The following is a 15,568-nucleotide window of genomic DNA, read 5'->3' on the forward strand; positions in this document are numbered from 1 at the left end:
GGCCTTGCTAAGCACACACGACAGCGACCAAACCATTTTCTTTTAGGAAAATAAAGTTTCTCCAGCAGTTTTAGCACAACCTCAGCAATCAAGCTAAGGGTTACATCGCATCCCTACCACACAAAAGACACAATTAGTGCACAAACACGTCTGATAGGAGGATGAAAAAGTCCCCAGGGAACCGGGGGGAAACACAATCCTCTTATTTTACCCTCAATACGGCCAGTTAAAACAGGAAAACCTGTTAATATGTGAACACACTGTTCATTGTCATCACAGGCTGAGAAAAGAACATTCTTTTACTCACTTGTCACCAAGCATAGCTTCATAGGTTAGTTACCTTAGTTGTGAGTACACGGTACATATAAACACCATGATGTTTCTCACACAACAACCAGATCATTACATCCCGATGTGCACGGAGAAGCTAACTGCCAGTGACAAAAACAGCTCACACATAACCCGCAACGTATCCTAAATGCATTGCAGCAACACACGTTTTGGGAAAAACATCGTTATTCACAATACATCTAGAAAAGTAAAACCAGAAGACGTGTTATAAGGTCTGGTCAAACCTGTTCCTACCCGGAACGCAGATCAGCGAAGTGCAGTCACAGACACCGTAGGAACACAGCCGCTCCTGTGTTGTTCGAACTGGGCAGCGTTGCCGCTCCAACCCGCACTACAGTCCTCTTTGTTGATGCAACCTTGCCGTCCTGGCTCAGGGCAGGGTCGACGAAACATCCCCTGTCAAGGATGACGTCGTAGTCAAGAGTGTAAAACATGTTAAAATCAAAGCACGTTCAACAGAATAGCATCAAGCTAACGGCCGCTCCAACCGTTCGGGCGCTACTGCTCCTGCTCGCGAGACGCCGACCTAACGGCGCACGCGACCAGAAGCGAGCTCACGGCGGCGGGCGAGAAGCCAAAGCTACCCCGCGCCAGGCCATGGCCTATAGCAGCAAGCTAACGTTACCTAGCGATCACGACATGCTAGCACCGCAGCTAACAGCTGACTGGCTAACAGTAGGCCCACTAAACAGGCCATGCAGCGATCCCAGCAGGCTAACGCAGCAGTTAACAGCTGACTGGCTAACCGTAAGCTAAGCAGCTACCACCTGAACATGTAAACAATGACATAACACTCACCCAGACAGGCCGCCGTTCTGAACCTCTCCTCACTTTTTAAGAGAAAAGAGAAAACAAGATGTCAACACCGCTTCACAACGGTGATTTTACCAACACCCGACGGAATCAGCACAATACCAACTGGCCTGTGTAGCTGACTTGAACACGGATCTGCCGCTATCGCACATCCATGCACATATCCCCTCGTGAAGGAATACTCTCATTTGGATATGAAAGATGGGGCCTTAACACGGTGACAGAGAGAATCCACTCGTCCAGAACACACAGGGATCACCAGTGTTAATGGTCGCGGCCCACTAGTTAAAACAATAATGGTCTTCAGACCAAGGCCTTCTGTCGCCTAGGTGGCTGAACAAAGGACCCTAGCCTGGGGCCGGTTTCCATAAACATTGTCAAGTAGCCCCCATAGCACTAACAGACAAGTGGAGCCTGCCAGCAAAACACTACTCACCCAACCTGGAACGCACCGCTTCTCACAACAGCGGCATGTCCGACAGTTCAGCTGTGGCCTGACAGGTTTCACCCCAACAAACACAGCAAGGAACTGCAGTTGAGAAGCATGCAGCGGCGTGCTCCCAATACGAAAACCGGTGGAGGATTTTTAGAATGATCAACATCTTCCAGACACTCCAGTACGAAGACAATATCGCCGTATTTTCTCGAAAATAGTGAGAGAGAAAATAAAGATATGATGTCAACGTATCCTTGTTTCCCAAAGCTGCTCCTAATCCTTTCCATCATGGTGTCAAGTGTGGGGATCTACCGAGGCACTTCTTCCTTGTGGTGAAAGCGAGAAGGAGGCGAGTGGGTGGCCCCACCCCTGCTTATATGGGTAAGCTGATAGGGGTGTGGTCAGACGAATATTGGGATTAAAGGTACATTGTGGTCTTTATTCAGTGCGCGTGCACATATGCGAGATAGTGCAGAGAGCGATGCCGAGCGAGAGCGATACGATACAGAACAGACTTTGCTTTGTTCACCAGCAAGAGAACAAAGCCCAGCAACAACTTATCAACTCTACTGTAATATTAGTCTGATATAAGGGATCTGTGGCTTAGTACTTGAATACCCTTATATCATTGCAAAATCCATTTTTCATTGTAATTACCCTCTTAACTTTTAATTAAACCAGATGCTGTTTACCACCTTCTCTCCTCCGTTTCTCCTGCTGTGCCGCGGGTCGTCAAACAAAGACCTCCCAGTCTTTGTTAAAAGTACTTTCCAGGGCTTTTTAAGGTTTTGAACACAACGCAGAGCAGATTAGATATTAGGTTCTGATTAAATCAGAACAATTAGCTCAGGAAAGTACTACACATGGACGAAATATGATCGCCAGTCACTGATAGACTTAAACTCCGGTCTGAAAGACGGGTTTAACACTTTTTGCCAAAACTGGCCACCAGAGATTCTACGCGATGACAACAACAACAGAGACAATGGCGGTGTGATCAAACGGAAACATAGAGGACGCAGAAGTGGAATTAGGAAGAGCCTGAAAAGTTCTCCTTACCGGCTGGCGATCCCCTCAATTCTGCTGGCGAATGTCCGTTCAATTTAGTCCGTTTAGTCAATGTCAGACTTTGCAATCAAAAGTTAGGGGGCTAATAACCCTTGCCATAATTTCAGTGTGCCCCCTAACTTTTGATTGCAAGGTCTGACATTGACCCCCTTTTCAGGAGTTGACCTAGAGCCCACCAAGGTCATGCATATCAAGTTTGGTCAATGTCAGACCTTGCAATACACTGTAAGGCACTGTAAGGCTCAAACCCTCCCCCACTTCCAGTGATGAAGCTAAGCTACGCTAACGGAGCGTCTATTCCCAAAGCTAAAATGCACGCACAGAGACAAAAAAGGTATGTATCTTCTTGTCTAACTCCAGGGAAGATGTTAAATAAGCTAATTTCCCAAAATGTTGGAGTTCCCCTTTAAGGCGAGCAAAGAAAGACTCAGAAGAAGCTTCTATCCCCAGGCCATCAGGCTGCTAAACGAACAATAAACACTATGCAACAACCATCAAATGCACACAGCACACACACCCACACGCACACACTCACTTAAACAAACAACACACTGCAGCACCCACTCTCCACACTTTAGATCACACAAACACACTTTATATTTATTGATAAAGGATTTGCACTACAACTCGTACACCTACTGTAAATTGTACCTAAATTGCACCTCATCCTATTTCTGCCTTGCACTATATAGTATTGTATATTAGTACACTACACAGTATTGTATATTATATGGTAACTCAGTTACGTCTACTCTGCATCGAACATTGTACATATGTCTATACTGAACACTGTGACCTAATTTTTTTTTACTTCTAATTTACATGCTATACTATGTTATTTTATTTCATACTTATCTTGTCTTGCACAGTCTCTGGAGCGTAACAGTAAGAAGCATTTTGTATAAAAGTATTCTGTACTTCTGTATGACAACTATTAAAGAAACTTGAAACTTGACTATAGCTCAGCGTTCAACACCATAGTCCCCATCAGACTGGTGGACAAGCTGATTGAGCTGGGTCTGAGCTCCGCTCTGAGCGCCTGGATACTGGACTTTTTGAGTGAAAGGCCTCAGGCGGTCAGGGTGGGGGTCAGACCTCCAACACCATCACCCTGAGTATCGGGTCCCCCCAGGGCTGTGTTCTGAGCCCCCTGCTGTATTCACCATACACACATGACTGTGTGGCCAAGATCAGCTCCCACTCCAAGTTTGCGGACGACACAGTGGTGGTGGGGCTGATCTCTGACAATGACGAGAAGGCCTACCGGGAGGAGGTTGATGTACTGGCACGCTGGTGTCAGGACAACAGCCTGCTCCTGAACATTGGTAAAACCAAGGAGCTGATCGTGGATTTTAGGAGAACACAGCAGGGGACACACACACCACTGTGGATAAATGGGGCTACCATGGACAGGGTGAGCAGCTTTAAGTACCTGGGGGTCCACATCTCAGAGGACCTGACATGGACAACACACATAGACTCAGTCGTAAAAAAGGCGAAGCAGCGCCTCTACCACCTGAGACAGTTAAGGAAGTTCAGAGTATCGGGGAAGATACTCCAGTCCTTCTACTCCGGAGCTGTAGAGAGCATCTTGACTGGAAACATCACTGCCTGGTATGGAAACAGCAAGGCACAGGACAAGAAGGCCCTACAGAGTGGGCGGCTGATTGGCGCAGTGGGCATGGCGCTCGCCACTAACGCAGGAGACGCTGGGTTCGAGCCCAGCTCTCGGCGTTGCTACCGGCTGGCCGGTCGTTCATACTAACGCAATTGGCAAGTGTTAGAGGGTGGGAAAGCCGGTGGGTGGGGATTGAATGTTGTGGACAGCGACTCCTACAGGTCGGTTTGGTGACGCCGGTGCGGCGGAAGCAGGAAGTAGCGGGGGCAGCGTGAGCCTCCCACACATTACTCCTCGCCACTGAGAGTTCGAGCTGCTGTGGTGAAAAGATGCGACAGGCTGCCTCCTCGTGTACCGGAGAAGACACGTGATGCAAGCCTTCTGTCCTCACTACAGCCGACCAGTGGGAGGCATAGTCTAGCAACGTTCAAGACAGGGGAGGGAAGAATTGGATAATACGAAATTGGGATGGGAAAAAATAGATCCCCCAAAAAAATGGGGAGAAAAAGTGGATACAAAAAAAAGAAGGCCCTACAGAGAGTGGTGCGCTCAGCTGAGCGTACTACGGGTATTGCACTACCACCCCTGCAGGTCTTATATAACAAGAGGTGCAAATCCAGAGCCTGCAGAATAATGAAAGACCCTCACCACCCCAACAACAGCCTGTTCAAGCTGCTGCGGTCAGGCAAACGCCTGCACACACCAGCAACTAGGACAGAGAGACTTTGGCTCAGCTTCTTCCCCCAGGCCATCAGAGTCTTGAACACTGAACTCTCCACACACAAGCACACATGAGCACACACACAACACACATACTGTATACGCTCACACACTAACAGTCACTTTAGCACGAACACACACACATACACATGCTGCACACGCTCACACTCAACGGTCACTTTACACAATGGAAAGGTCACTTAAAAAAAATATATAACGGGAGTGGTTCTTGTATAGTAAATAGACGGATATAGCAAGATAGCATAAGGATATATAGTATAACTGTATATTGTATAGTATAGTATTGTATAGTAGTGTACATAAGACCCAGTGTCTCATCCGTAGATAACACTGTATTGCACTATCGCAGGACCTTAGCATGTCTTTTACCATGCTTTTTGTAAACTTTATGTACATTATACCTGTTATGTCTTATTCCTATTACTTGTATTATTGCCCAATCACTGCGGGCATGACCACCCGCATTTCACTGTATGCTTGTATGCCGTGACAAATAAAACTCTTGACTTGAAAAAACAGTAGACTGTATCACTTTGAAATAATGAGATGTAATAATGAGACCCTCCTCTCAGCCCTCGCAACCTCCTTCGACAAGCCCTGTCCCCTCGTTGAGAAACCTGCCCGCCGTTCCCCACCCAGTCCATGGCTGACGGATGCAGTGAGAGAACAAAGACAGGTCCTGAGAGCGGCTGAGAGGAAGTAACTTTTGAGCCCGAAATCAACTCTCTGCGACCTCCAGGAGCCGAGATACAAAATGTCAGGTCTAAAAAGTGGGCGTGGCCGTTTTTTTTCTTTATTGGACCCTAAATGAACAGAAAAACATTGGCTCAAATGTTAATCATGATTTGCAGCCTTGACCCCATATTTGCCCCAAACTGACCAGACTAGTATAGAAAATCACGCCTCACTGCTGACATATATCACAACCTCTTGTTAACATTCTCCAAAACCATTACTACTACCAAAGCTTCTTTCTTTCACCATAGGATCGAGGCCTCTGCCAAGAACCTTCGCAAACTGCATGCTACCATGTCCTCCCTCCTCACTCCCCCCCACCCCCTCCCCCCTCATCTCTCTCTGCCGAAGACTTTGCGATCTTCTTTGAGGAAAAAGTGGAGAACATCCGCAGCTCATTCTCCCAACCCCCACCCATTCCAAATACTGAATCGAGAACCTCATCCTTCACTCTGTCATCTTTCTCTCCCATTACAGACGCCGAGACCCCGAAACTGGTAACGTCGAACTGTCCCACTTAGGGATGTCCGATATTATCGGCCAGGTGTTCTTAGGCCGCCCTCTCTTCCGCTTCCCCTGGGGATTCCAAGTTAGGGCCTGTCGTGTAGTACTGGTAGCCGGTTTCCTCAAAGTGTGGCCTATCCATCCCCACTTTCATCTCAGGATCTGCTTCTCCACTGGTTCCTGTCTTCCTTTCAGCCATAGTTCCTCATTCTTGATTTTGTTTGGCCACCGGATCCCAAAGATGCGTTTCAGACAGCTGTTTATAAAGGTCTGTATCTTCTGCAATGTTCTTTTCATCATTCTCCAAGTCTCTGAACCGTAGAGAAGGACGGATTTTACATTTGAATTGAAGAGCCGCACTTTGGTTGTCATGGCGATGTCCTTGGAGGACCAGATGTTCTTCAGAATGATGAAGAACCTTAGGTACCCATTCTGCAATCTGTTAAATAAAATGTTCATTCATTCATTCATTCATTCATTCAAGGCTGCTCTGGCTTTGCCTACTCTGGCTGTGACGTCGCCGTCTGTGCCGCCCTTCTTATCCAAGATGCTGCCTAGGTAAGTGAAGGAGTTGACTTCCTATATGGATTCATCACCTACTGTTGTAATGGCTGTCCTTTACCGCCCCCCAGGCCCTTACACCCTCTTCCTAGATGAGTTTTCCACTTTCATCTCTGGCTTGTTACGCGCTCAGATAATATTTTAATTGTTGGGGATTTTAACATTCATTCCAACAAAACTCTAGATCCCCTAAATAAGGCTTTTACCGACATCATTGACTCTGTTGGTCTCATTCAAATCGTTGACCAACCCACACACAGTGGTGGGGAACACCCTTGACCTAGTCCTAGCCCGCGGTCTCACTGTGTCAGATTTGACCGTTTCCCCCTATGTGCGGCCCTGGGCTGTTGTCTCGTATCTCACCCTGTGTCCATGCGCTTGCAGTGGTTCTATCTATTGCTCTATTTCACAATTTTCTTGTATACTGTGGTTCTGCTGTCGCCATGTGTGCATGTGCTCACTGCATGTATCTGTTGCTACATCTCCGCCCACTACAAACATGGGAACTCTCTAACCCCCCCCCCAAGCCCCCCCCCCCCATCTCTCTGAGTGCTTGTCTCGTAGTGCTGACCAAGGTGGTGGATGTCTCGGGGTCTTGGCCAAGATTGCAGTGACTGCTCTACATGCACCACCGAGGCCATGGATCAGCTTCTTACCGTCTTCTGTCCGTGGTCTGTCAACATGGTTTGTGGTCTGTCAATGTGGTTTCATTGCTGGGTTAAGTACTTCTATTCTATTCACATAATATGCTTACTTCATATATCTATTCTATTCACATATGCTTACCACTTGCCCATTACAATCACGCGAGCTGTCTAACGCCTGTCCCGTCTCCCTGTCTCCCTGTGAGTTGCTGTCCTGGAGTGATGACCGGAGTGTCGGACATCCCGTGATGAAGACCGGGAGGATGTGATCCTCTCTGCGTGCCCTCCTGTCTCCCTGTCTCCGGCTGTCTCGTAGTGATGACCGGAGTGTTGAACGTCCCGTGATTAAGACGGGGAGGACGCGACCCTCTTTGCCGCAAATAGATCCGCTATCAGCTCTATCTCTAATCTTTCAAAATGTTCAGTTGCTATCGCTATCAACTCTATCTTACATTTTTCAAAATGTTCAGTTGCTATTGCATGCACTCATATGTGTTTCACTACACACATGAGTGCATGCTTACCAACTGTCCGTCTGCAACACTATTATCACCGACATCTAAGAAGGGAGATCTCCCCTTGAATGGCCCTTCTAAGGTTTATCTCCTCCACACTGCCTGTGGTGCATTTTTTCCTATTGCTAGGTTTTAGTGAGTTTTTCCTTACCTTCACGTGGGGTATGTCTGGGAGTGTTTGCATTCATTCATTTATTTTGCATTTATTTTAAATTTGTTGGACCTTATGGTGTTCTTGTTTTGTTCATGACTTATTGTTATGTTTCTTCTTGACTTGTTTAAAGAAGACGTGTCCGGCCCATGGGGACATTAACGTGTGTTGTCGGGCCTTACAAATACATTTTATTTGATTTGATACTGTGACTGTGTTGTTGGTAGAGGTGTTGATCATCATTAGGTTGGTTTTGTTCCAGTTTATTCTCAACCCAGTCTCAAGGGATGTAGTTGCCAGCTTGGTTGTCTTGTCCTGCATCTGGTTGTAGTTGTGTGACAGGAGAGCCAGGTCATCAGCAAAGTCGAGGTCATCCAGTTGTGTCTATAGGGTCCACTGTATGCCGTTTTTCTTTCCTTTTGTGGTGGTCTTCATAATCCAGTCTATGACTAGGAGGAAGAGAAAGGGCGATAGGAGGCATCCCTGACGCACACCGGTCTTGACCTCAAAACTCTCTGACAGTTGGCCTGCATGTAGAAATTTGCATGATGTTCCTTGATGTGTTTTGAATCAGAGTGATGATTTTCTTTGGGATACCATAATGCCTCAGCAGTTTCCACAGAGTATCTCTATCCACGCTGTCAAAGGCTTTTTCATAGTCTATGAAGTTTATGTATAATGGAGAGTTCCATTAGATGGATTGCTCTAGAATGATGCGCAGGGTGGCGATCTGGGCCATACAAGATCTGTTGCTCCGGAAGCCTGCCTGCTGGTCTCAAAGCATGGGATCCACCGCAACACTCATTCTGTCCAGTATAATTCTGTTGAGAACTTTTCCCGGTACTGATAGAAGCATTATTCCTCTGTAGTTGTTGCAGTTGGTGAGATCTCCCTTTTTTGATGATGATTCCATCTTTCCATTTACAATTACATTTACATTTAGTTATTTAGCTGACGCTTTTATCCAAAGCGACTTACAAGTTCTGTACGACAAGTCATCAGGAAGGGCACAACTCTATCAGCTGAGTAACAATGTTCATCAAAGTGTTGAATGCTACAGTGTAGGTTAGTTTATTAGGACAAGTGCATGACAGTAAAGTTAGTTAGGGTTAGATATTTATTTAAATTTTTTATTTTTTATTCAGATAATGGTTGAAGAAGTGCGTCTTTAGTCGATGGCGAAAGATTGGATAGGTTTCGGCTGTCCTAACTGGGGTGGGTAGTTCATTCCACCATTGTGGGGCAAGGACTGAGAATAGGCAACTTCTCTTTGATGACCCTCCCGGAGCTTGGATAGGAGTAGGTCTGAGGCGGACAGAAGATGCAGAGCGTAGGGGTCTTGAGGGTGTGTAGTTAGAGACCATTGACCGGAAGTAGGCAGGAGCGGTTCCCTTTGTCACACGGTATGCTAGGTCGAGGGCCTTGAAGCGGATTCGTGCAGCAATGGGGAGCCAGTGCAGGTCCCTAAGAAGTGGGGTGACATGGGCCGACTTCGGTAGGTTTGAGATCAGGTTTCCATTATTCTGGAATCTTTTCTTCCTCCCAGATCTTGGTGAAGAGGCTATGAAGCATATCTACCGCAGTCTTCAAGTCGGCCTTGATGGCTTCTGTTGGTATTTCATCTGGTCCTGCAGATTTTCCGTCCTTCGTTGAGATAATAGCTTTTTTGATCTCTGCTTTGCTGGGTTTATCACAGTTTATTGGAAGTGTTCTCTCCGCTGGTGTAATGTCCGCTGTCTCTGTCAGGGCTGGTTGGTTCAGTAGTTCTTTGAAATGTTCAGCCCATCTTCTCCGCTGCTCCTCTGTTGTTGTAAGTGGGTTTCCCTGTTTGTCTTTTACCGGTTTGTCCGTCTGTTGGAACTTGCCTGCTAACTTCCTAGTGATCATATAGAGGTCTTTCATGTTGCCTTGCCCTGCCGCTGTTTCTGCTTGTTTGGCTAGGTCGTCTATGTGATCTCTTTTATCCTTCTTAATGCTACTCTTCACCTCCTTATTGGCTTGGGTGTATTCTTCCTGTGCCTTTGCTTTTGCTGATCTTGTTTTGCTTGTGTTCAGTTTGAGTGTTTCCATTGAGACCCATTCCTTGTGTTTTGTCTTCTTCTTTCCCAATATTTATTTGCAGGTGTCCAGCCACAACGTCTTTGTGTGCAGCATCTGTGTCTTCATCCTGTTCCTGTTGTTGCTGGTATATGTTGGTAAGGCTGATCTGGAATTTACTCTGTATTTCTTTGTTCCTAAGAAGTCCGACGTCATATCTGGTTCTTGCGCCAGTGGTTGTGGCGTACTTCTTCAGACGTAGTTTTATGATCGTCAGCATGAGATGATGGTCTGATGCCACGTCTGCCCCTCTCCTGACTCGTACATCTTGCCATGACCTCCTGAACTTTCTGTTGATGCATATGTCTATTTGATTCTTCGTAACTTGATCGGGAGATCTCCATGTGGCCTTCTGGATACGTTTGTGGGGGAAGATGCTGCCTCCTATTACCAGTTGGTTGAGGGCGCACAGGTCTGCAAACCTTTCTCCATTTTCATTCATCTGCCCCAATCCGTGTACGCCCATGATGACTTCGTAGCCCATGTTGTTGGCTCCTATCTTGGCGTTGAAATCACCCATGAGGATAGTGATATATTTTTCTCTCCGTCTGTCCAGTACAGCCTGCAGTTGTTCATAGAAATTGTCTTTCTTCTCGTCTTCGGTGTCGTTTGTCGGCGCGTAGCACTGAATGATGGATAGTCTGATGTTGTCCTTCTTAGTGGTGAACTTGGCGGTGATGATTCATGGGTTCACCAGTTCCCAACCAATGAGAGAGCGCTGTGCCTCCGGAGCCAGCATCAGGGCCACCCCTTCTGTGTGTGGGGCGCCTTCTTCTGTATGACCAGAGTAGAGCACCATCTCCCCAGATGCCAATCTCAGTGTCCCTGCTTGTAGCCACCTTGTCTCACACAAGCCAAGGAGAGAGATGTTGTAGTTCCTCATCTCCTGTGCTACCTGGACTGTCTTCCCTGGTTCGTACATCGTCCTGATGTTCCATGTGGCAATTCTGTTGGTTTTCCTGGGGATTAAGAGGGGAGTCGGCCTTACAGCTTCCTTTTGGCTTTCACTGCACGGCGTCATGCGCCTCCTGTGTGGGAGCCTTCTTTTCCCAGGTCGAGTTGGTTTTGAATTATCGTAGATGCTTTAGTAACGTGCTTTTTTTCCAGGTAGGGTTGTTGGCCCTACGCAAACCCATTTAACCTCTGGGGGAGGGTTTTGGAGTTGGCTTGTTAGTCCTCTTCCCACGCCTATTGTCTTCCAGGTGATGGATTGCAGCCTCATACCACGTGAGGCCAGACAGGCTGAGGGTTGTGTACAAGCTGTCTCGGCACGTCAAGCCCAACCAAAACTTGCTACTGTGTATTGAAAGCTGCACTAGGCGAGCTAACCCTACCAGTAACGCAAGACAGAAGCCAGAGTCACACCGCTCATAAAAAAACCAACCTTGAATCCCACCGTCATAGGCAACTATCGTCCTGTCTCTCTTCTCTCCTTCCTTTCTAAAACACTTGAACGTGCTGTATCCAACGAACTCACTGATTATCTCTTACAGAATGACCTCCTAGACCCTAACCAGTCAGGATTCAGGACTGGTCACTCCACAGAAACGGCCCTCATTGCGGTCACAGAGGCACTTCACTTGGCAAAAGCGAAAGGCCTCTCCTCTGTCCTGATTCTCCTAGACCTATCTGCAGCCTTCGACACAGTCAACCATCAGATCCTCCTCGCGTCCCTCGCAGAAATGGGAGTGGCTGGCTCTGCGCTGACATGGCTGACATCATACCTCAATGACTGCTCCTACCAAGTGTCATGGAGAGGGACCCTGTCTGCCACTTGCCCCCTGCGGACGGGTGTACCCCAGGGCTCGGTCCTTGGACCCCTTCTCTTCTCCCTCTACACTAAATCTCTGGGTAACATTATCACGTCTCATGCTATCATTGCTATGCCGATGATACTCAACTCTTCCTCTCCTTCCCCCCCTCAGATATCCACGTCTCTGAGCGGATCTCTGCCTGTCTGACATCTCCGCCTGGATGACGTCCGACCACCTCAAACTGAACCTAAGCAAAACAGAATTGCTTCACCTGCCGGCCAAATCCTTCCCCCTGACCGACCTTTCCATCACAGTCGAGAATTCAACTGTGACCGCGTCCCCGACCGCCAAGAACCTTGGTGTTGTCCTTGACGACCAGTTGAACTTCTCCGCTCACATCGCAGCGACAACCAGAACCTGCAGATTCCTCCTGAGCAACGTCAGAAGGATCCGCCCCTTCCTGACAAAAGAAGCCACCCAAATCCTCGTCCAATCAACAGTCATCTCCCGCCTCGACTACTGCAACGCACTGCTTGCTGGCCTTCCGACCACTGCCACCAAGCCTCTTCAACTCATTCAGAACGCAGTGGCCCACCTGATCTCAAACCTACTGAAGTCAGCCCATGTCACCCCACTCAGGGTCCTTCACTGGCTCCCCATTGCTGCACGAATCCGCTTCAAGGCCCTCGACCTGGCATATCGTGCGGCAAAGGGAACCGCTCCCGCCTACCTCCGGTCAATGGTCTCTAAATACACACCGTCAAGACCCCTACGCTCTGCCTCTTCGGGCCACCTCAGACCTACTCCTATCCGAGCTCCGGGAGGGTCATCAAAGAGAAGTCGCCTATTCTCGGTCCTTGCCCCACAATGGTGGAACGAACTTCCCACCACAGTTACGACAGCCGAAACCCATCCAATCTTTTGGCGTAGACTAAAGACACGCTTCTTCAATCATTATCTGAAATGGAAAAAAAAATTATAATAAAATGTAATAAAATACTCTAACCCTAACTATATATACTAACCTACACTTTGATGAATATTGTTACTCAGCTGATAGAGTTGTACCCTTCCTGCTGTCTTGTTGTACACAACTTGTAAGTCGCTTTGGATAAATGACAAAATATAAATGTAAATGTATGTAGACATCTCACGTTTTGAAATTGAGATGGGCATCTAAACAGCGTCTATTAGATCTAGGCTAAAATCGATTTAAATTTAAAAGTGAAATATAGCCATTGATTAAACGTAATTCAAACATATTATATGTATAGCCAGTGAAATTACGTTAAAACAATGGCTAGGTGTAATAATAATTTAGGACCTGCTCCGAGGTCATCAATCGGCACACATGCGATGCATGCATGCAATTCGTATCTGCGATTAACCCATCCCGTCGTCCTTCCCCCCCAAGGGCAGCCAGGAGCAGACAGGCGTCAACGTGAGCCGCGCCAGGGGACCAATCCAAGTGCTCCTGTCTGTCTTCGTCAAGGACGCCACAGCGTTAGCGATCTATTGTTGTGTTGTTAGATTATAGTGTTTTCAGCCTTTCGTTGATTGTTATCAGCCTCCATCTGCAATTCCGTAAAGTATCTGCGTTTTGTTTATTTAGTATTGTTGAGGCACTCGTTCGGTGGAATTCTGTCGTCCCACAGACTAACTGGCTAAAACACTGTCTCTCTCCCCGTTAATGCATCCAAACTGACGTACCTTGAAAGTCCAGGTTGTATCAGAAAAGGATGGTTTATTTACATAAACAAAGGTTCTCGTACATAATGAACTAATTGAAAGTCTTTAGAGGTATAAGAAACTAAAGTTCCATCTCTCTCTGTCTAGGAGCTATCTCTCCTAGCTCCCCACTAGCGGCCTATCTCCTCGTGGTCTCCCCTCCCCCAGCCTCCGAAGAGGCTGGCTCTGCTCTGCTCGATGTGGTCTGTCTGCCTTCGAACACAACTTCAACTGGCCCTAGCTAAGCGATCGATACTGCCTATTAACACATTGGGCGCCGTGCATTGTACCCATCATTGGGTCCAGTCTGCCACCGCTGTAAGCCTATGGAGATGTTTACCTTCTTTGCAGGGCTATAACTTTTTAAATATTATAGCTATATCAACATTAATATAGCCCATTCAACATCGGGTATCTATTGTTTCGGATGTGGGAATGTAAAATGTTTTCATTCATACATTGTTGTGTTAATACCGTCAAGAATATGAGTATGTTTTAAGGTTTTCTGCTGTAATTCCAAAAACGCGATTTATAGGCCCTGAAGCATAATGATAGATTATCGATTGGCGTTTCTTTCCTATACACGCTATATTAAAAAATTCAAATGTATATGATCGGTATACATTATGCTTCATCATGCGTGAAGGAAAGGGGGGGGGTCGTTTATAATTCCTTGATCGTCAGTAACGGCTTTATTTAGTATGGGTTGATATGTTGAGCAGATGGTTTGCAGTGAAATGAATAAACAATCAGATTATTGCGTTTCGAAAGCGATCCGATGCACTCAAGTGTTTATCTGGACCCACGTAACAAGATATTACTGCCGGAGGGATTTTCTCGATGCACCAGCGCCACTTCCGGTTTGGCGTGGAGTGTAACTCGCCCGATCATCCACCAGGCGGCGGTATTGAGGCGTTGCAATATCAGACAGGGTGCAGCTGCAGTCCCGCAGGGAGGCTGGATGAATTATGAATGTCATGGCGGAAAAATTAAATATTGATCCCAACAACGAATTATGACGTTGTTGGCGTTCAACGCGTGGCGGGCAATAACGAATTCTCACGTTGTTGGCGTCCAATGTGTTAATCTCGTCACCTAGCAACGGTGTCTCTCTGTCTCTCTCTCTGTCTCTCTCTCTGTCTCTCTCTCTGTCTCTCTCTCTCTCTTTGTCTACTGAATGTGAAGACTGTCTCCTGTTATCTCTTAAAGGAATGTGGCCGCTCTAACTTTGTTTTGACTCCCCGTCCCTGGCTACTGGTCACCTATCTTGTCACCCTAGCAACCGCTTTTGACCCATATATCTCTCCTCCTCACAGAGCCCTGAACTCATACAGAAATGGAGTGAAATGTCTCTGTCTAAATACCAGATGCTACAACCCACTTTGCCTTAATTAAAAGGTCTTATGGCACTATAGTTATATAATACCTAAACTGTCCTGATCAATGAAAAACACCCAAATCCTTCAGTGTGATCTAGACATTTACTAAACAATTATACAATTTAAACCAATTTCAAACAAAATTTTACCCGAGATGACTATGTACTTTATGGACTTATTTTAGATGTCTAATAGATGGAAATATTACTCAGTGGGAGAGAATACCCACTGGGCACATTTACATTTTACATTTACATTTACTGTAGTCATTTAGCTGACACTTTTATCCAAAGCGACTTACAAGTTCTGTATGATTGACAAGTCAGCAGGAAGGGTACAACTCTGGCAGCTAAGGGTAAGTAACATTGGACCTCATTCACTAACACAGTTTCCTCGTAAATAACCTTGTAGGAAGTTCATAAGAGAAAACCTACTATAGTCCCCCCCGGAGTCATAAATGCTCTTAAGTTGCC

Source organism: Notolepis coatsorum (assembly GCF_963971535.1).
Source record: "Notolepis coatsorum genome assembly, chromosome: 7".
Classification (NCBI taxonomy): Eukaryota; Metazoa; Chordata; class Actinopteri; order Aulopiformes; family Paralepididae; genus Notolepis; species Notolepis coatsorum.